The sequence below is a fragment of the Phallusia mammillata genome, chromosome 5, assembly GCF_965637545.1.
Source record: "Phallusia mammillata chromosome 5, kaPhaMamm4.hap1.1, whole genome shotgun sequence".
Lineage (NCBI taxonomy): Eukaryota > Metazoa > Chordata > Ascidiacea > Phlebobranchia > Ascidiidae > Phallusia > Phallusia mammillata.
Window position 1 is genome coordinate 27,004,545 of NC_137256.1, and position 22,888 is coordinate 27,027,432.

The following is a 22,888-nucleotide window of genomic DNA, read 5'->3' on the forward strand; positions in this document are numbered from 1 at the left end:
ATCATTATAAGTTGTTTCATCTCTAACACTGTTTTACTGATGACGATCGTTCCGAGCGAAAACGAATGAGAGATTTTGAAAACAACACATCTGACAGTGAAACCCCTAACCTGAAAGTGAAGCCCTGCCTTGATTTGTCCGTGAAGCGACAAAAAACTGATGAAGGTAACATTTTTGTTCTGCTTTTTAGATTCACAAACACATTATTTGTTTTATTGGAGTTCATAAAAGTTTTATTGGCACAAAAAATAAAAAATACCGTAATTTTCCAAGTATAGTGCGCCCCCGTGCATAATACGCACCCTAAAAATGGCATGTCGATGCTGGAAAAAAGCCTGTACCCATGTATAATACACACCCAAATTTTTACTCTTAAATCCGTAAACGTAAAATTATTTCAGAAAAAAGATCATCTTTTGAAACAATCGGATGTTATTCTGCCAGTCAGTATCACTGCGCATGCGCTCGCAAACTCGATAGTGAAAAATGTTTAGGATTTGTGTAGGGTACATCGTGACAGCAAACGAGATCTTAGTGGTCGCGTTCAAGCGGAACCGATCTTAATACTTGCAGAGAACATTTTTATTTTTAAAACACAAATGAAGTTTAATATGTATCAGATTAAAATACCTAAAAATCAGAATAATTAAATTCAAACTTATATCCAAATTTTAGTTCGATCCGTTGCATATCGACAATGATCACCCCATTTACGTTGTCGCTAAATGGGCAGTGTGCAGTATTTGACAATAACACACCATCAAGGATTGCACCATCGCATCAAACGATGTGTCGTCAATTATGAATTTTGCTGACTAAGTGTGTTGGGCAGGATGGCTAAATGTGATGTGCGATTGACAACAAACAAGAAGAAAGGTCTGATTTCAAGTTTTATTTCGAGGAAGATTTTCTTCAAAAATTGTTGTACCCATGCATAATGTGCACCCCAGATTTTAGGACAATAAATTAAGTAAATTTTGCGCATTATACACGGAAAATTACGGTAATAATCATTACATTAGAATATAATTCGTAATATAATTATTTCATAATTAATATGACCTTTTAAAAACATTTAATCACATCCCTAGTTAATATTGTTGTTAATAAAGGGAAACCTGGAAAAAAAACATTTGTTATTTGTGTGTTGTCCAACTGGCAACATGAAATCACACAAAGTTGAGAACAGACCATCATTAATCTTTTGCCCTGGAAATGAATCATTTATTTTGTTAATCAGCCCGTGTGATTTTGTGTTGTTCTAATCTTCCACCAAATACTTTGGCTTCCTTTGTGGGTTGTGTGGGTTTTCAACACACAAGCGATAAACGAACTCATGTTTTGGAAGCTTGAAGTTAGGAAGTAGCCGTCAAACATTTCTATAAAACTCTAAAAGTTTGTTTCCCTGCTCTAAGGAGCGGCTGTCTGCTGGCAAGTGAATAAGCCACAAAATGCTCCTTGCCATAATATGAAGGTTTAATTCTTGTTTAATTTTTGTTGCCCTATTATTAAACCATGCAATAACCTTGACACTATAACAAATATGTTTCATTTAAATTTAATGTTTTATAAAAGCAAGCATGTACTAAACTGTAAAACGACAACCTTGGGATAAAACAAGCAAAATATCGAACATTATTGACATTGTGCAGAAAACAAATTTGAGGAAATTGCTGTCCAGAAGTAAATAGCTCATGTACATGTTTATTTGAATTAAACACAAACTATACAAGGTGGCAAATTACATAAATTGTTGTTTACACTTTAACAGTCTTCATTTTAAATATGGCATATACACCTTAACCTTATAGAAAATATTCATTGCTGCCATAAGCATTATGTATAACTGGCGAAGCTGTTCTAAAAGGTCCATTAGGTATGTTTTTCTAATATCAATATCACTATACTCTCAAACCATTCCACTTTGTATTTCATTTTTTCAATCAACACCAGTTTTTTTTTTTTGTTAAATTAAACCTTTTTTGCATTGTTTTTTGTAGAGGAGAGATCAACACAAGGTAATGAGCATGACAGTGAAGTTGACCATGAAGCACAAGCATCACAAGCAGCAGCAGGGCACATGAGTGATGGAAATGAGATGGACGTTGATGACAGCATTCATATCAGAATGGAAAAGTAAGTTTCACAAAAACGTGGGGTAAAAAATAGTTGAAAATTAGCTGGTGAAGACAAAATGGTGTTTAAACATTTTTTTGCCTAATTTTAAACTGAATTCTGTGAATAAGTAAACGCTTATACCAAGTTGACTTGTACAGCACACTAGAATTACTTGTATATGTAATCTTTCTAACATAATTCTTTTCAGTAAAATTATTGCTTGCATAACACTGGGCAACAAAAAAATATTTTTTTACTGGTGTCTAGAATGTTTTAACTGTTTTTGACTAATTTTAGTGCCCTGATTTCAAAAATGCAATCAGTTTATCTGTATCACGTCTAGTTTTCCTGTTATGGTACATCCACATTTGAAAAACAATCTATATGTATACACTATAGTGAAACTGGTTTTGAGTATTTTATTTGGAATTAACGTTATTGCAAGAACAAAATTTCGAATTTAATTTTAAATGTAACAGGTGGACACTCCTAACTAACAAAATTCAATACAAAAAAAACAAAAAAATGTTTCAAATTTGTAAGTTATCAGGTATACCCCTACACATGTACTTCGGTAACTTTCGAAACTGAGTGGCAGCAATATCGTCCCGTTTAATTGACCAACAGCAGTTAGCCAGGACCACATTATTCCCCCTTCCCTGACCCGTTTCGTTTTACTGATATCCTGTTGGAACCTTTTAGCTGAATTCTCATCATTAATATCCCTCCCCTACGTTTTAAGGGCAGTGTAGCTTTATACTCATTTTCGTGTCGAATGTTTCAGACTGCCTAATCACTTAATTATGTACTCTTTCTAATAATTTCAGTCCCTTTCTACTGTTTTTGTCCATTACTGCAATATTCCAGCCAACATTAGGTAAGTGGCGCCCATTGCTTGTCCTAAACTCCTAAGGCCACATCGAAGTGTGCAAGATATGCACATTTGATACAGATCTTTTTTACTTTTTTGTTGTGTTGTATGGGTGTACACCAAAACATCTTGGTAATTCATGCAACACCGTACAGATGACCTAGCCACTATTAATTTTAGTTTTACCACCTTGCTTTACTAGCCTGAAAAGCACTCCATAAAACATGTATATTTTAAAGTTACCTCTAGCCTGCACCAACCATTTTTAGACAGACCATAAGCATAGACCGCATATTCATGCTATAAAACTGACTGCACTGTAAAAAATGATGTGTATAATGTAACAAAACTTTAACAAACACAAAAAAGCATGATTTTAAAGTCATTGAATCAATATGGTCATAAATTTTGATTTTGTAAATAACTTAAAAAGTTGATCTGATTGAAGAAAACCGTAATGATTTTTGAAATCAGTACCCCAAAATTAGTCAATATCAATTGTAACATTAAAGACACCAAAAATCGTGTTGACCAGTGTAATGCATTGGAATTTGCCTGTGGGATTAAATTCACAAAAGAATTACAAAATTGCCATTTAATCTTATTGGCAGTATATAGAAATGGGTCACTGCTACAGGCTGATAGTAATACAAATTATGTGCTGTGAATTTATGTAGTTTATGCTGTCAATTTCTCTAAGTCCAATTTTATTTCTGCCTGAAAACAATATTTGATGGATTAATTAGTTTAGTTTGGTTAAAAAGTAAAATTGTTCATTGATATCATTATGCTTCACTTATGGGCGAAGCACATAATGATTATTGCTTAGCTAGAACCAATAATGCCAACTATTTTAAAGTAGATGACAAGAATATTTTTGTCTCGATTCTGTTAAAATGTTTAAAATGAATATTAGACAAGAAACAAACTTATCGAAACCATTTTCACAAACTTTTGTGTAATTTTGAAACACAGCACTTCTTGTGAAATCAAATATCAACTCAAATTGCATCTTACCTAAACCCAACTTCTCAATTTTAGATACAGAAGATTCATGGAACTTCTTGGTCAGCAAACTCCTCTGATTGAAGCAGGATTAACTCATCAAGACTTGATCGCTATTAGACAAATGAAAACTATGACAAGCAACAAACCAGAACCAACTGTAAGTACCAACTTTTGCAAAATCACTTCAGTTATTTTGAGATCCACTACTTATATATCCACTACTATTTCTGGTGAGCTTCGTGATGATTTTGTCCAATATACTGTTAAATACTAATTTTTGGGCAAAAAGTTCTTGCATGATAAATATAAATGTGAAGTTTTTTACACAAATTTTAACCCTCATAAAATATTGTGTTCAATTCTACATGTTTTCCATATTATAAAGGAAACTTTGTCACAAAAACAATTTTCATAATCAAGGTATAATGTTTATTTTGAGTTTAACAAACGAATTTAAATTTCAGATTCAATCTTCTTCTGAACACGAAACTTCTCAAGACACTCACAACACAAGGTAGAAAATAAATATAACAATCAAATTTCATTGATTTTTTAAATAAAATTCTCAAGTTGAAACCTTTTTTGGCAAGAAATTTGTTTTGTGAAGCATATAATATTTCCTTGATTCTAATACAGACTATGTTGTTGCTAACATTAAACATAAACCTTACCCAACAAAAGCATTTGAAATAGCAATTGGAGCTTTTCAAAAACGAAGAGATACTCGACATTTTGTTAGCAGATTAATATAAGATTTTTTTTCATTTATTTAATAGCAATGCAACTTGGAACCCACCCACTTCATGGAATAATACAAATGTTGATTCTGCAGCATACCAGGTATGTTTTTATTGTTAACTGTTTATCAAATGTAAGAGATATAGACTTTAGTACAACAAATGTCAGGACATCGAAATGTTTAACGCCTGCATTTTGCTGCTCAGATTTAATTCAAAGCTTTGCATAATCATGTTGTTTCTGTAAACTGTAAAGTATTTTAATTAGTATGTTGTAAATTTGTGTGTCATTTCAAACCCAAAATTTTTGGTGCTTGATATTTTGTTGGTTGATAAAGTTTGTATGTTGCAGGTCTCCACACCACCAACATCTTCAAATCAAATCCCACCCCTCAAACCATTTTCTTCAGCCAGTCTACCTCCAGCAGTTGCTGCAGCCTTCATGGCTTCAATAGTTTCAAGCAATGCAGGTGTGTAACATGAAAATTAGAGAAATTCAAAGATACACTGCAAAGTTATGATCTTTAATTGTAAAAAAGTCACTCAATAAAGAATACAGCTATGACTTTACACAATATCTTGCCATCTAACAGTATTTATGTTATTTTGACCATCACTGATTAAACTGTATCAGAAAACCTTTTAAAATAGAAGACCAATGATGCCCAAATGAGTGATAATAGAAAAGGTTTTCTAGACTAATTCTGGCATAGACACACGGCTGCTTTGTTAACACTAGTACTTCATGAATATCTGGGGAAAAAAGTTAAATTTGTGACAACTATTGTTTTGTATTCGATTTTTAAGAAATAAAATAACTTATTGATTTTGGCTTACTAGCTATCATAAGCACATTACATGATACAAGGATAGAAAAAAATGATAATTTTTCATTATGTTAGTTTACTAAAAAAACAGGCCCTGTGTTTAAAGGAAGTGGTTCAGTACTTAACTTGCGGAAGTTGTAATTCAACTTCAACTAACGACAAAACTCTTTTTCACACTGATTTATGTTGAAACATTTTTAGAACATGCTTCAGCCAACTCAAAAGCGGAACTTCTGCAGAAAATATTCAAAAGATCATCAGCTATTTCTCAGGTAAGCATATATGTTACTGTTTCTTCTCTAAGTGAATTTTCATTAGATATTTTTTAGTAATACATACATGTACTGAAGAAAATGTATGATATTATGTAACCTAGGTAAGACACAGACTTAAAGAGTAGTTTTACTAAACAGCAATGTAGAAAAAGAGTAGAATTTTTTTTAAGCAGGCGTCTCGACAAAAACGTTTTAACACAAACTTTACAATAACTTGTCCAGTAAATTTCACAGACTTAGTTTATCATCTAATGCTGACAAAATTACACATAGCGGCCCGTCATAACCTTTACAGGACCTGATCTATATCACTGTAACACTTATTATTATTTCAGGTCTCGTCCAGCTCTTTTGTGCCACCTAGTGTGAAGTATAGTGAGAATGCCGACTCGATCGACACAATAACAGCTGGAACTGTATCAAGCGGAGTCGGGTGGGTAACTTGTCTGTTTCTGTTTCATCCAGGCTACATTGTCTTTGACATATAATTAGACTGAGAAATATTTTTCATCAACATTTAAATTTGTTTATAGAGCTATTCTGGCAAATGTATTTTATTTCGACGTTTCTACGCCCTATACAGGTCGTAGTACAGTGTAACGCGCATTCAGTGTTATTTACCCTGATGAAGACGACCTGTATGGGACGTCGAAACGTCGGAATAAAAATGCATTTGCCAGAGGAGTTTTAAACTTGATTTTATGCCTAGCAGCAATAGCTTATTATGGGTCCCCTTCCCTGAAGGGGACACATATTGATTTTACTCGAATTGTTTTTGTTTTGTTTTCTTCCTTTTTTTTTCTTCCCAAAGTTTGTCCGACTCGTTTTTCCATCAAATGTTTGATGGGTTTGGCTGAAATTTACACAGATGGTAGATATAGTTATGTAGATGTGCATCCCACTTTGTTTTTGTTGATAACCCCAGTATTTACCCTGCTAGCCCCCTAAAATGGGTATTTTTCCCCGAAGTTTGTACGACTCGTTTTTCCATCAAATGTTTGATGGATTTGGCTGAAATTTACACAGATGGTAGATATAGTTATGTAGATGTGCATCCCACTTTGTTTTTGTTGATAACCCCAGTATTTACCCTGCTAGCCCCCTAAAATGGGTATTTTTTCCCCGAAGTTTGTCCGACTCGTTTTTCCATCAAATGTTTGATGGATTTGGCTGAAATTTACACAGATGGTAGATATAGTTATGTAGATGTGCATCCCACTTTGTTTTTGTTGATAACCCCAGTATTTACCCCGCTACCCCCCTAAAATGGGTGTTTTTACCCAAAGTTTGTCCGACTCGTTTTTCCATCAAATGTTTGATGGATTTGGCTGAAATTTACAAAGATGGTAGATATATTCATGTAGATGTGCATCCCACTTTGTTTTTGTTGATAACCCCAGTATTTACCCCGCTAGCCCCCTAAAATGGGTGAGTTTTTGAACAGTGTCAGAATTGGCTGAAATTTGGATTTCTTGTATAGTATGCCATTTATAGGTATGTTGCTCGTTGGTGGGTTTCTTGGTGGTCGTTTTTGCGCCATGGCAGTTAGGGGCTTGTTAACAGCCCTATGACGTCAGAAGCAGTAACGGTTGTTGCTCAAAACACCTCTAGTGGTCGAAATTTTAAACATTGGCGGATTGGGCTGAAATTTTGCAGTACTATTGATTGGATCATTGTGGTTTTTATATATTTTTTAGTTTGTGTGTCGAACGCAATTAGTTGCCCTACTAGCCTCCTAAAATGGCTCAGTTTTTTTAAAACTTTAAATAGGACATACTTCAAACAATATCTGGGGTGAATCTAATTTTATAGTTTGTATTCTACATAGTATTATTATTTAAGCCCAGTGCCGATCACTGTGTTTTACCTTACAACACCCGACTTTCTCATGGTTATCTCTTGAATTGCATTATTTTCAACTTTGCATGTGTGGGGACCCATGAGTTTTTGCCTGCAGAAACGACTAAAGTTATAAAAGACGATGGCTAATATGGGACCCAATACAAAATAAGCTTAGGAAATATATTTATGTTTTAAAATAGGTTATAGTGTATATGCAAGGGCAATATGTGCTAAGCCACCCTTCTAGTTAATTTTGTTTTTTACATTTGTTTAGTTCAATCAAAAAAGGTACTCTGGATCCAACCAACTTTGACGAGGATGTATTCGACAAATATATTTCAAAGTAAGATGCTTTTTTGCGTCTGTTGAAAAGACTTTCTTTTTTTTACAAATTGTAAAAATGTTTTGATTTCTCAGTTATAATCGAAACTATTCAATTTTTTTTATATCAGACGTAATTGAATATTTCACTGAAAATTACTTAAACTCTGTTTAATCGCTAAATAAAATGTCAACCCATTATGCGCTGCATTAGTGAAAATTTTGCATCATTACCAAATTACTGGAGTTGATACTGTGGTATCTTTAGGCGTGATTTATTTACTTACAACTTAAACATACTATACTGAACGAACAGGCCGCAAACTGTGTAAACCGTATAAGTATAAGTATACGTACAAATTCCGAAATTAAGGGCAGGGTCTTTTGCCTAAGCAATAAATAAGCAGTGGCCATTAATATCCTCAGTTCCTTATAGTTGTCGGATCATGACAACTTTTTCTTTCTACGATTATCAGAGAATATTTTTCACCCCAGCAGAGCATTAAAACAGTCTTATATATTTCCAGGTACACATCGAAGCACCCTTGCATGTAGGCATCATGTCCTCATATCAACAGAGATCATTACCACTGCACTGATAGTGATTGTAACTTTCAGGTAATCCAAGTAACATTACAATAACATAGTAAGCAGGTTAATCCCCTGCAAGTGGTCGTTGTTCATACGACTTGCGAAGTTCTTATAAAACCGTTTTCCGTAAATGTATAGCGTCTGATTTACCTATCCTTAACGTTTGTGACTCTAAAATTTCAAAATTACTGATCTTTTTCAAATCTATCCAGCGTTTCACCAACAAGTCCGATGTGATTCGTCATTACAACATGCATAAGAAGAGAGATAACTCATTAGCTCATGGCTTCATGAGATTCGCACCAACAGACGATTGCTCGAGACAATTCGGCAATTGCCATTTGAACGGGAAAAGCACCCACTACCATTGCTTGCATGTAAGTTTAACTCATCACTCACATTTTGTAACGAAATCGCGCTAGAAAAACCTAACGTGCGGTGGGATTCGAACCCACGACAGTATAGCTCTTATGTACCAACAAAGCTACAGAGTATGAACAAAATACCCAAACTAACATTGAAACATGAATTTGTGAACAGACAAGCTGCACGAAAGTCTACACTAGCACTTCTGATGTGATGACGCACGAAAATTTCCACAAGAAGAACCAACAGTTTGTGAGTAATGGATTTGAGAGATATCGAGCAACGGAATCATGTGGAATGTCTGATTGTCCGTTTGTCAACCAACGAACAACCCACTTCCATTGCACGTGAGTTTCAAGCTGGTGTTTTAGGTTATTATTTCAAAAAGGCCGACATCCCACGGCCGTGTGCACTTATTTACTTGTACCTTAAAATACACTCGCGCGCTTCCACTTTCAAAATATAAGTAGTGGCGGACTTGCATTGAAATGTGACATCGAGAAACATAAAGCTTACCACACCAGAGATGACGCGTACACCAGACAGGGATTCAAGAAGTTTTACAAGAACGAAGCTTGCCAGTAAGTCGTAAAATAGTAAGGATTAAATCAAGGAGAATTGTTTGAAAAGTTGTTTGAACTAAATATATCGTTGCCTTTTTTTCCTGATGAAGGCGACCTGTATAGGACGTCGAAACGTCGGAATAAAAATACATTTGCCAGAAGAGCTCTATAAACTTGATATTATGCCTGGCAGCAATAGCTTATATATTCAAAAATTGATGTTTTAAATTTCAATTCACTTGTTTATCCTCCCTAAGAAATGTTGTTTGGAGCCCTTGACCAAAAACAAGTAACATATATGAAAAACACTAAATTTTTAGTCCAAACTTTTGTTTCAGATTTCCGACATGTGCTTGGAACCGCACAGCAAACCATTTCCACTGTTTGCGGAATAATTGCGGCTTTTCATTCACGTCAACCAGCCAGATGGTGTCGCACAAGAGGAAACACGACCGACAAGATCTTATGGGATCCGACAGTCTAAGCTCAAGTAAGAAAAAATACTTCGGAACGTTTTGTTTTACATGAGAAATATTACAAAGATCATTTTTTCCGCGCAAATCTTTGTTTTTCATCTTTCCTATCAAAACAGTTTGTGACAAAAACCTTTTCTTGGTGCACAAAACTCTTTTCTAAGTACTTTGCACATAACTTAGTTAATTTTTTTTCATTGCAAAGCTTTTCTTCTCTCTTTGTACATTTTTTTCTGATGGTTCTTTTCTTTACTAATTTTCGAAACTTTTGTGCCAAAAACCTTTTCTAATTTATTCATCTTCCGTTTATCTTGTCGCCATAGCAACCTCTCTAGAGCTTCTTCCTCCTCCTCCCACTCTCACTTCTCTTTCCTCCTCTTGCTCCTCCCGTCCTCCTACATCTGCTCCGTGCGCTCCACACCTCCCTCCAGCGGTGGTGCAGCAGTCCTTAGTGAGACATCAACAAGCCCCCGTGACCTTTGGACGACCCCCGTCCTATCTGGGAGTCAGGGGAAACCCCCAACCCAAGTTTTGATGCCATCTTTTATTTACCCCTACGGCGCGTCGCGATTACTCAACCGTGAGATTTCTTTTTCTTGCTTTCTATGAAACTTTTTCGTCACTGAAATCTTGTTCACATTTGAAAAGAGGACTTTTAGAAAGTTTTTCCTGAAAAACGTAATATTCGTTAAATTTACTTTTTCATCTTTTTTGTTCAAAAGCCTACTTGATAAGCTGACAGTTCACACTGTTTCGACCTTAAAGTTCTCATCAGTGCAGCTGGTGACGAGAGATCGGCCATATTGACTTGTTAGCCATCAAACGGCACTCCAGTTTGTGAGACCTTATAGGTCAAACCAGCGTGTACTGTCTGCAGCTTATCATTTATTGGCTCTATGCTTTTACATACTTGATAACATTAGGAAAAGTTTTTTGTGGCAAGCTCTACCGACCCGGATATATTATTCTCAACTTTCCACTTTTCAGGTCCGGTTCCTTCGCTGGTTCTCGAGTCGAGATCAGGTGGAAGTGCAAAGTTTGATTCTTCCATGTTGCAGGAAGCGGCAAGAAAAGTTTTAGCCTCAATTCCAACAACTGTAGCAACTGGTGGGTTTTCGTTTTACTTCTTACACTACTTTGCACTGTAACTTGCGGGAAATATAAACCACTGTGAAACACATTACACGGATCTGTTCATAAGTTTAATGGCAAATATAACAACCCAAGTAGATGTGGCGCTTCAAATCACTGATGATGGCATGAGCATTTGCCGAAACGTTTGAATAATAAAGCATGTCGCTTTTTATGTATACATTGGCCGGATCTATTCATAAGTTTGGCGAATTCAACGGTCCAAATAAACGTAAAAAGCGACATGCTTTTTTAAAACGTTTAAACGTTCGGCAAATGCTCATGCCATCATCTGTGATAACAACTTGTAAAATAATTGTTTAAAAAAACGTAGTGTATGGAGTGAAGAGCCCTGGCATAAATCTCACATTATATTTTTGATTCTCGTTTTCAGCCGCCCTGCCCCACACTTTATCGGGTTTCACCCCAAAAGCTGAATCTTCTAATCCTCCAGTTCCTTCATCTTTTAACGCATCTGCATCTCCTCTGCTGCCATCCAGCGGTGAAATGAAACCCGACATGTCGTCAACTCCACGGTGAGTTTTTTTTCGCTCTTGCGGTTCTAAATCAGTGGTTCTCAACCTTTTTTATTGTCGGGGCCAAATAGAAGTTTTTTAGGTGTGCAGGGAGCCGCAAAATAAGTAGTTGTGAGCCGGATGTGGCCTCAAAAGCAGTTGAGAATCATTGGTTTAAATTGTCAACTTTAAATCTTTTTGGGGTGATTGTTTTGGTTGAAACATTCTTTTCTTCTAACTATTAAATGTTTTATGCTATTGTTCCTTTTTTTATAACTGTTAGAACTTCTGCACCTAATTGTGTATTTTACTGAATTTGGAAATACTTTTTTGTCCAATTGTTAATTGACCTATGTTTTTTTGTTTCCACAAGCTAAACTAATAGATACTTTTGTTTTCCAGTGATGAAGTTGTATCTCGGGGAAATATCAACCCGTACATTCTACCACCGGCATATAACGATCAAATGGAGGTAACATTCGCTATAAAATATATTGAAAATTGCCAGTATTAAACCACAATGTGAATGCATAACGACGTTTTGACGTGTTGTATGAGACGCCTTCAATATGATAACGGCATATCGAGAAATACAAATTCCTTATAAAGCGGCATAAACACAAAAATCATAAAATACCCATCACAGAAATTTATCTATTTTTAGACTTCAACATACAAGAGTGAAAGTCATTACGAGCAAGAAAGCAGTCAAGCAGAACGTGGTGGGCACTGGAGCGAAACCGCTAGGTCACCTGACCGCCTGCCAGCCAATCAGGAGCAAGATAGGGATAACTATGGTTCATTTATTGATGAAAGTCATCAAAACCAGAGTAAGTGAGGTTTTGAGTTTTGCTGAACAAGCGTAAATAAACAGTAAACATGGGGGGAATATTAATTCGGTATTGGATATCCCAATCGGTTTAACAGCAATAACATTTTTTTAGTTGAGGACCAAGCTCTTAATCTTTCATCCAAGAGCAATTCGACGTCATCAAGTGAAAAGAAACCGACGGAGGTAAAATAACTTAACAATACAACAGCAACTTTAGCTGACATTAAGACAATACTAATCCTGTGTTGCACTTATTTCAGATTCACCAATCTGACAAACCCTCAAAAGCGGTGCTCAAGTTTTTCCGAGGGTAAGCACCTAATTAGCATAATTCATTTTTTCTTCAGACTTGTTTGACAAAGATTTTGTCTTTAAACGCGCACATAGAAAAATGTCCGTAGTTAAGGCGGTGTCTCAATGAAGATGTTTCAAAAAATCGTTTTCATAATGACTGTCTATGTGACGATTTTTTTAACCAAACTTAAAATCAAGTAAATGTTATCACGTGTACTATGTTGAAATAAAAATGAAAAAACGTAAAAAGTTGCGAATAACAGATAATTTAGGTAAAAAAATCGGGTGTCCACTGAATATTTCTGCTTCAATTTGCACAAAAAGCAGAAAATAAACACACGCAGCTTGTGGTTTGCAAATAAATGTTTATTTTCACTCAGACTCGGTCCTGATGAATGCAACGTCGCCAACTGTGTGTTCGGTTCGTGTCATCATTTTCACTGTGCTGTAGAGGATTGTTGTGCTGTGTTCACTGAAAAACATCTCGTGCTAACTCACACCACGTAAGTTGTCCAGCAAAACCTCTTTTTTACAATTTATTGATAAACACAACAGTTTTGTAAAACTTCATTTGAGGCTGAAAAATACTAATTTGGAAGTTGCTCTTTTTACACAAATAGGAATTTTGATGAAAGCTAGAAGAAATCGCAACCGGTATTAAAATTGATTTAATTTTTGTAGATTATCTATAATGTGATTGTCATATCAAAAGTTTTTATTGTACAATAATTTCTGTTCCTCAACTAGATTTTCCTACAACTATTGTTGGTAACCATAGCGACAGTGTTAAGCTTAAGCCGACATTGATCGACTTTTTAACAAAAACTTCGGCTTAAACGTTTCATCCACGGGAAATATGTCAAAAAACTGTTCTCAAACAATTTAGTTGCAAACATATATATTTTTCTTCACAGATTTCACGAAAAACTGGAACAATCCGGTTTCGAACAACCAATCGCGCGCCAATTCTCCCCGGTATTTCCCGCCCAGGACGAACCCCCCGACCTCGCTCCCCCAGTCGAGTTACAACCCCGTCTAGCGGTCATTTGCCGCGCGGCGAGGGCGACACCCAGCGGAACATCGTGCTCAGTCGTGCACAGTTCGACCAGTCACGTGACATGGGTAACCATGACAACGGCAACAACAACAGCGGTGGGGATTACCCGAGTGTGAGCGCCCCTCCCCCGGTAAACATGGCGAGTTATGCCGACCATCCAGTGTACAAGTACATATCGCGGATGGTGGCCGAAAAAAAGCTCGTTTACCCGACTTTGAACCCCGAACCCCGCTCGACTGGGGCTTATATGATGCTGCAGAACCCCACTCTCATGTCACAAGCGATGTCGGGCTCACAGGGTCCCTCTAGTGGCTTGGGAGGACACTTGGATTTGATGAAGAAGCTGGGAGGAAGCGATGAGGAAGGTTTCATCCACATCCGACCTGGGTAAGTTTGGAATTCGATCAGATTCGCAACAATTCAAAGCTGCTTAAAACTCCCCTTGTGGCCTTTTTGTTTCTTTTTAAACACCTACTGAAAAAGTAATTCCCAAATATGCGTAAAAAGCGACATGCTTTATTGTTCAAATGTTTTGGCAAATGCTCATGCCATCATCAGTGATATGAAGGGCCACATCAGTTACACCCGTTACTTGAGTTACTTATCCAAATTCATTCCACATCTAATTATTTCGAGTAATCTTGAGTTTAGGCTTAACACAAGTGTTGTTAAAGCGTCTAAAACCGCATGAGCTCGGTCTTAGGATCAACAAAATAACAATTCTGTGTTTATTTCTTCACCAGAATGACGTGTATGCGTCGTGATTGCAAATATATGATGCAGAATCACTGGCACTGTACTCTGAACCGGTGCAGATACGTTTGCAAGTCGCTCGGCAAAGCTCAAACGCACAGGTATGTTATGTATCATGCTGTAATGTGATCAACACGTGAATGTTCTACATTGATTGCTTCTGCTGCTATAACATACTGTCAGTACACGCACACCAATACGACGGTCGCATAACATACTCAAAACAACGCCAGGTTATTTGCCTTGTTGGTCCACAGGAGTATTTCGCTACAGCGAAAAACCATAGTTTATGACGTCGTTGTTTTTAGTTTATGACGTCACATGTAACACAAGCGTATGGCGTGCAAAGATTGAAATTAAAACAAATAATTTTTCTGACACATGTTTGTTTTCATCCAGACAAGCCCACGACAGTTTGGAAGCTTATGCAAAAGCGGCAAAAGAATGTTTTCGAAGCTACACGGTGAAGAAGATGTGTCCTAACCCAGTAAACTAATGTTGCGTGTTTCTGAATTTAATAAATCCATCAAATTGAAACTATGTGCTAGTGCTAAGCTGCTGTTTCAACGACTTTTATCCTCATGTTTTATGGCCCAATTACTAAATATGTGACCCGTTTTACACACCTAAGGCTAGACTTTTGCAGCCTACGCCTTGTCATGTGGTGGTGAATGCTTGGTGACCGACTGATTCGGTATGGCGCCTTCAATGGGCCTGACGTAATGTGATTTATATAATAACCCCTAAAAAATAACCCCTAAAATTGGTAAATTTGCCAAACTATTGCTGAAGTGAATGCAACTTGTGCCTCATACAGCATGATTATTGTTGCAGACTTTTTTAGGCCTATTTAAACTCATAGCACCAAAATTTGTTATAGTTATTTAATGAAATGCATTATTTACAACTTTGCATGTGTGGGGGACCCATAAGTTTCTGCTTGCAGAAACAACTAAGGATATAAAAGACAGTGACTGATATGGGACCCATTACGAAATAAGTGAAGGATATATATATGTGTGTTAACAAATAGGTCAGTGTATGTGCAATGGTAATATGTGCTAAGCCACCCTTCTAGTTATTAATCTGAACTTGATTTTCCAGAAGTTTGAACCCGAATGACCCAGCGGTACACCCACAGGCCCCCGAAACGTAAATGTGTCTAACGCTCGTTTGGTCAAAAAAGACACTGTAGGCAGAAGTCCCAAGAGAGTACGTTTACGAATAATAGGGCAGAGCGGGAGGGCTCAGCTTGACGTCGGACAGACGTTTTACGAGACGTCGTTTCGGTGATTAGAAATCAGCTGTTTTGCACCGCAATGCTATGTCGTTTTATTAAGTTATCACTCGCATTTTCAGTTTTGACAAAGGTTTCACACATATGACGTGATTTAAACCTAATAAGCGTGCTTCGGTTTCGTATATGTCAAGCAAAACTTTGTTAATCAAACTAAATATGAAAAAACAAACTTGACTTTTTTGCAAGATAAATGTTTTTTTAAATGCTCGTTGTCAGGTTGGCCCCTGCATGATCACGGGTTACTTAAGGTCAATTAGTAGGTATTACTAACACAGTTCAGAACTTTCTTTCGCCATAACGTAGCGTTTGTTTTTTGTTTTGTTAATCAAATAGTCAAGGCATGTATAAATTAGGTCAAACGGTGTTGTTGAACACTAAGGACGGCGTGCTATTGAAAACGGTGTCAAAAGGTCAAACAGTCGTTTGGTGTGTGCACCCTAAAAGGTTACTACAGGTCAATGGTACTCGTTTCGCGAAACAAAGTTAAATGAAAAACAATTTGTTATGTATAAACTTGCAAATCGCGTTTTAATTTAAAGTGTCTGTAACACAACTGTTACAGCTTTCTAGAAAAAAAATGTGTTTATAACCCGACCTTGGACGACAATATCTGGGTCAAAGCAAGAGATTAAATTGAAAGTATTTGTTTCGTTCTTTTTTAATGTTTTTGTAATTATACGACAATAATAGTGCAAAAAAAATACAAACAAAATTTTTTATTGTTGGGTTAATGCTTTCTAAAAATTTGTTCTTAAGAATTTAAAAATCACCGCAACATTTGTTTACCGTAAATCCGCACAAACGCGCGTAAAAAACAATCATATGTGTAGATCAAATGAGGTGTGTAGTAAATTGGTAAATATCGTATAGAATATATAAAATGGAAGTATATCAGAAAGCCACCATTCTAGTTCATTATTAACTTTTTAAATCCTGCAACTTTGGAAAATAAAACGGCAAAAACATTTCCTTTTCATCAATTGAACCTCAATTAACCTTTTGTTTGTCTTCAAGAGATCAAATTATTCTTTTAAATGTTCCAATTTTGCAAAATAAAACGGCGAAAATCTTTCCTTTATTGCTTAGTGTGGTTAGGACCTTGTTTAATAATTGTAACAATTAAACTACACCTTTTGGTTGTCTTCAAGAGATAAAACAATTCATTAGCTATCTCAAATTGTAACTGATACATTGTTTTTTAAGCAAATTGAAGATTTAAAAAGTTACGTGGTTAACTATTTATTTTTGATTTTTACCACATTCCGATACTTAGACACAATATATACCTAAGCGATGTACTTTGTTTGAAAAGTATTTTGTTTTAGTAAACTGTACATTATTTGTTTCGTAGATTGCAAGTACAACGGATTGTTCAGTCATTATCACTGCATAAGAGCCGGTTGTGCTTTTGCTTTCCAATATAAACATCAGATGTCGACTCACGTGAGAAAACATCTGCGCAGAATGTTGGGGAGGAGTTACAACGGAATGGGTGAGACACAGAAATAAACAATTGCACAGAAACATACAACAACAACAACACGTTTAATCAGAACATGGAAACACTGTGTACTTATGCATACACACATACACACATACGTACAAAAACATACAAAAACGTGTGCTCGCAATAATTCATTTATTGCTCTGAAGAAGCCCTACCGTTCTGGTGGGCGAAACGTCAGCAAAAATACTCTCGAAAGTTCTCGAAACAACAACTAGTATTTCGCTTAGCATCACACAAATTGAACGATAAATTTGTTAATTATGCAACCTGATCGACGAAACGCTCGTTCGATATTTTCCAGAAAGAAGCAATACTTTCATATATCTTGCACAAACAAACACATAACATTATGTTGTCACACAAACCGGCAATTATATTTATACTTACACACAAAAAACAGAAAATGCGCGGAAAGTCAATCGAAGTCCGGCAAGTAAGACACGAAAAGAGTTTTTTAATATTTCTATTATTATTGCAGATATGACGTCAGACACGACTGACATCGACCACAGCAACGTCGATTCCGGCGACGACTCTCTACCGCTGATAGTGGACGAAGCGGACGAGATCGAGCAGCGTCCGGGCGTTGCCATGGATACGAGCCAGGTACTGACAAAAGAAATCGAAAATCTTTGCCTAAAAATTATCACGAACAATTCAACAACACAATACGGCGTCTGATATGCTTGATACTACAACAAAAGTTCCATCACAAAATCAAAGTTGAAAATATTACTTCAACAACATTTTTTTCTTTACAGTCGACTGCATCATCAGTGACGCCATTGTCGTTTCCACAGAAACCGTCGAATTTCATGCATGAGTTGAGCCGACCTCAGCTTGCGATGTTGGAGCAAATATCGAAAGGTTCGGCTTCGAAATATTTCACTTATTTCGCTTCGACCGAGACGAGCTCGCTCACCACAAACATTTCACTTACAGGGAGACAATCTTTGGCGCCAACTAGCGGAGATATGAACTCCCCCCGACCTGTGACGAGTCTTCACTCTACGTCACTTCCTGCCCAACTTGAAAGTAACAATCTTTCGTCGGATGAGGGCGTGCTGGATTTACGAGCAAATTATCCCGACACCGATTCAAACAGCAACGAATCCAACTCGAGTGAGTTTTATGCGATAAGTTTTCTATGAATAACATGAATTCTATGAATTTATTTCTATGTTTTCTATGAATTCTATGAATAACATGTTGCAGCGATTAAACTAAGAAGCTAAGAATCCCGTTTCCCGTCGTAATTCATAAAGCATTTTTATCCCTGATAACACGCAATTATCGTTTTATCGCCATTGCATTAATGGTGACAGAAGCGATTGTTGAAACGTCCATAATATATTGTATTCATTACTAAGTATTACTTCGTACATCGAATATTTTGTACAATAGCAACATAACATATTTTACACACACACGTTCTCTGGCAGTTTTGTTTTGACCAAGCTACTTTTCATGTCCGTGTATATTGTAGCCAGCACTTTTAGCTGTTTTAAAAAATATTTGAACGAAAACGCCCAAGTAGCACCAGGAAACCATTGGTACCAAGCAATTAAAGTATTGCGGTGAACCTTGCTCTAATCCGACGTTTTAAGTGCCGTTTTCGCATTTAATCTTAGTATTTCAAGTTTAAATATATGACAGAATTATTGTTGAAACGTTTTGTTCCATTCCAACACATTCTCTTGTGTTTTTCTGATCTAAACAAAACTGTTTGAATGGAATTTCAGAATTCTCGAACGACATGCCGTCGACAAACGGTGATTCCCCTGAGAAGATACCGGAAGAGGAGGGGAGTTCGTTTCATTTTTCTGACCCGGAAGTTGTCAACAGGTGAGGAGAAGTTTCTCACTGACTTGTTTCGCAACCTGAACTTTTTTCTGCCGGTTTCGTTTTGATGCAAAACAGTTTAAATGTCAGGAGTTTAAAGCGAGCAAAAAAGTTTCCCAAAATTTTCACAAAAACACGAAACCCAGAGAAATAGTTGATATTCTCATTGGAATATTTTGTTGAAAAAATAGCAAAAGAAAACGTTTAGTAAAAACTTGATGACACAAAACGTATTTCTTATTGAAAAGTCAAGCGATTTTTGTTTTTCGGTTTATTTATTCAAAAACTAGGCTTTCCCGAAATGTAAAAAAAATCTTGTTAAATGTTACGTCACTATTTGCGATCATTGCGTCATAGTAGTATGACGTAACAGTTGAAATTCTCAAATAAAGTGAAATAATTTTTGTTGAGCAGATTCGTTCCGAAACCGAACGACGAGAATCAATCGATGTTCGCCAAATTCCGAATCAATAATGACGTCATAGAAGGATTTCGAAGGTTCGAGTCTTCGGAGAACTGTGGCGACACCCAGTGTCCGCATGTGTTTAAAGTACGTCATATTTCATTCATAGAAATCGTTGTCATGTAAATAAGTATTTATTCAACATAAAAAATGTGGGTAGTGAGGGTAAAACCCTTTTCACAGAATTCAAATATAATTGAGAATATATCCTCCTTTCTGGTGATAAAAGCATGCTATAATCCCTTGCAGGTTTCGCATTATCACTGCACGAGGGACGGATGCATGTACAGATTCACAGGTCGCACTCACATGTTCAAACATCAGCAGCATCATGAACGTGTGGCCGGGTTGGTGAGGGACGACTTCAAGCGGTTCAAGACAACACAGGATTGTGAAGTAGATGGTTGCCAGTACAGAAGCACCAGCACACATTTCCACTGTCTCAGATGTCAGTTTAAGTGAGTTCATTCCGCAGTCGATATTTTGCTACCAACGAGCCTTTAGATTTGCAAGAGGCTGGGGGGAATTCTAATTTATGGTCGTGTTTTGCTGCACAAAGCTCGTTAGGAAACCCGCTTTAAGCTTGCAAAGTCGTGCATGTAACAAGCGCTATGGTTGGCTGCACAAAGCCCGTTAAGAAACCCGTTTTAATCGTAAAAACGTTAATGCAACAAGCGCTATGGTTGACTACACGAAGCTCGTTAAGAAACCCGCTTTAAGCTTGCAAGGTCCTTGTAACAAGCGCTATGGTGGACTTAAATCGTCTTTATTAGAATTTTTTCGTTGCTTGGAAACAAACTTTGTATTGTGACGTGACAGGTGTACAGACAGTGCGAAAGTTGGAACACATCGACGTCAACACGTTAAAGCTGATACACTTGAACAATCCGGTTTCGAGAGATTCAGAGGGAAGGAGGATTGTATGCGGGACACGTGCAAATACAGGTAACAATCACAGATTGTGATGTCATAAACCAGAGGAAATTCTGTATGAAAGCATCAAGCTAATAAATGATAAGTAACAGCAAACGGTGAAAACTTTTTCAACCTACAAGGTTTCATGCAAAAGTAGTTTTCTGGCAGAAGAGCATGTTTCTAAAATACCACAACATGGTCCTATCGGGTCGGTTTTAATCCCAGCTTTAAGTGTGGTCGATTGTATCAGTTAGCAGTCGATTACGTCACAGCAGTATGTCGTAACAACTTGAAACTGTGAAATAATAATTGAAATTCCGACAGACACAGAAATACTTCCCACTTTCACTGTCTCCAACCGGGCTGTACTTATTCGGTGGTCGGTCTGTCCGGCATAGAACAACACGCCAACAAACATAAGAGAGGAATTCTACTCGCTCAAGTCTGCACAAAAGCCGGGTACGTCATTGCCATGTTACGTCATATTGCTATGGAAACAAGCACGGTTAGAGAAAAATATCGCAACTTTTGATGTTTTTTTCGCAGACAAGACATTGAATACAGCAACATGTCGCAAGCCCGAATTCCGCTGAATCATGCTGACTCAGCATTTAGCGCCCCCACCTCAAGCGGTGCCTACCCACAATTCAACGCAGAGTCGTACGCTCGAGTGAGCACTCACAGCAGCCCCGTTCCGGATGAACGAGCATCGCCACAGTTCAATGCTTCTGCCGTTGTGACGCAGCAGTTTAATCCTAGTCTCATGCAAGGAAACGCAGCCTCTAGTGTGGCGATGGACCTCTCTGATTCGCTCAATCTGTCTGCCAATCAAAATCACCAGGGCGGGGTTACAAGCGTGATGACCGGTTACCATGCAGGCATTGGACTTTCCTAGCTTTCCTAGTTTTTATTTTTCCCGTAGATTAAATCGTTTTTCTCCCGTGAAAGATTTTTGCGCTTGTTATAGTTTGGTGGTTAGAGTTTTATCGTTGTTGGATCGAGTTTCTTTTCACTTTATAGCGACTTGCCTCCCGCTTCTTGTGGCGAATTCTTTTATCCAAGGCATCTTGCCCCAAACTTTGCGTATTTTATCGCAAAGCGCTTGTTTATGCAAAAGCCCGCAGCTTTTAGCTTTTATGCAGCATGCTTTTGACCGCGAGTAACCTCGACGGCGGTGAACTCTTCTGTACGGGGTCAACGACCTTCTGTAACCTTTTATCAGCTCGTTTTTAGCATCAAATAAACAGCAGCCTGTTTTTTTGCGCAACATCCTTCTATGAAGTCATAGTGTTCGATTGAAAGCCATAATCTGTACATTGTTGTGTCAAACACAATGCTCTGTGTGATGTTACAACGGCATCCTGCCTACCGTGCTCATTTTTTGTTTATTTATTTAATTACTTCGTACTTTTGTAGTGTGCAGCATGTAACTGTGTTCGTCACGTACTTCTGTTTTTTTACTGGGGACCTGTTTTTGGCGGGAACCTCTGTGATTGGTCGAATTTTTAACCAATCGAGATCACGATACAGTCGCTCAGGTGCGCAGCATAGTGTCCATACTGTGAACAATAAAACCGTTCGAACACCTGCTAATGACCTTTATGACGTCAGCAAACGAATAAACGCCGATTGTGAACACGAAGTGAAATTTCCTTGTATTTATTATGATCACTATTTTTTTGCATGTATTTTTTGTTTGTGATTCTTTTCAACCAAAAACTTTTGAGTTCTTGTCGATATATGACGTCATCGATCAGGTACGTGTTTATGACGTCATGTGTGTGACGTCATGGACCGTGTTCCATCTTCAAAGATATAAATCCTTTTTATCCGACTCGAGTGCTTCATCAACCCCTGCGTGCTACGTAATACATTAATGACGTACTCGCATTATGACGTCTGGCTGTGACGTAACAAACTGTGTAGTGTGACGTTTTATCGCGTGTGTGCCCATAGTAATAATATATCAATATTTAGCGGCTGTACTTTTTGGATTGTTGTCGTTGTTTTCACTTTGGTTGGTGCCTCTTAGTAGAGGGAGTTGACTCGATCGTTGTGTGTCTAGCGAACAAATTCTGGATTTGTGCATTTTCTCTATGCATATGTACATAAACAACATATTGGTCACTCCGGCAATAAAATGCATGCGTGATTGGGAATTGGTTTGAGTAAAGTGATTTACGGGTTCAACCACCGTTGTAGGTAACCGCCTGTCTTATAAAACATACCTAATACATTGTAAGCATCATTCAAATAACCGAAAACTTGACTCGATAATTGTGGTTGT

General features: G+C 37.2%; 1 protein-coding gene and 1 pseudogene across 7 annotated transcripts in view; one reads left to right on the forward strand and one right to left on the reverse strand.

The window, feature by feature from the left end:
* The window catches only part of LOC145228631 (uncharacterized), a 170,681-nt gene that overhangs the window by 125,950 nt on the left and 21,843 nt on the right, over nucleotides 1–22,888 (reverse strand). The window lies entirely within an intron of this gene.
* Nucleotides 31–22,760, forward strand: LOC145227987 (zinc finger protein castor homolog 1-like; annotated as a pseudogene). The gene is made up of 35 exons (XR_013860018.1): nucleotides 31–165; nucleotides 2,001–2,136; nucleotides 4,031–4,154; nucleotides 4,462–4,511; nucleotides 4,774–4,837; nucleotides 5,087–5,204; nucleotides 5,763–5,833; nucleotides 6,172–6,269; nucleotides 7,953–8,021; nucleotides 8,527–8,617; nucleotides 8,803–8,967; nucleotides 9,131–9,303; nucleotides 9,427–9,537; nucleotides 9,858–10,009; nucleotides 10,980–11,099; nucleotides 11,518–11,659; nucleotides 12,041–12,110; nucleotides 12,303–12,468; nucleotides 12,583–12,653; nucleotides 12,731–12,780; nucleotides 13,145–13,267; nucleotides 13,679–14,208; nucleotides 14,565–14,675; nucleotides 14,974–15,061; nucleotides 17,078–17,096; nucleotides 17,226–17,366; nucleotides 17,860–17,987; nucleotides 18,143–18,248; nucleotides 18,324–18,503; nucleotides 19,124–19,226; nucleotides 19,638–19,773; nucleotides 19,936–20,144; nucleotides 20,506–20,631; nucleotides 20,926–21,060; nucleotides 21,148–22,760. The product of XR_013860018.1 is annotated as a zinc finger protein castor homolog 1-like (transcript).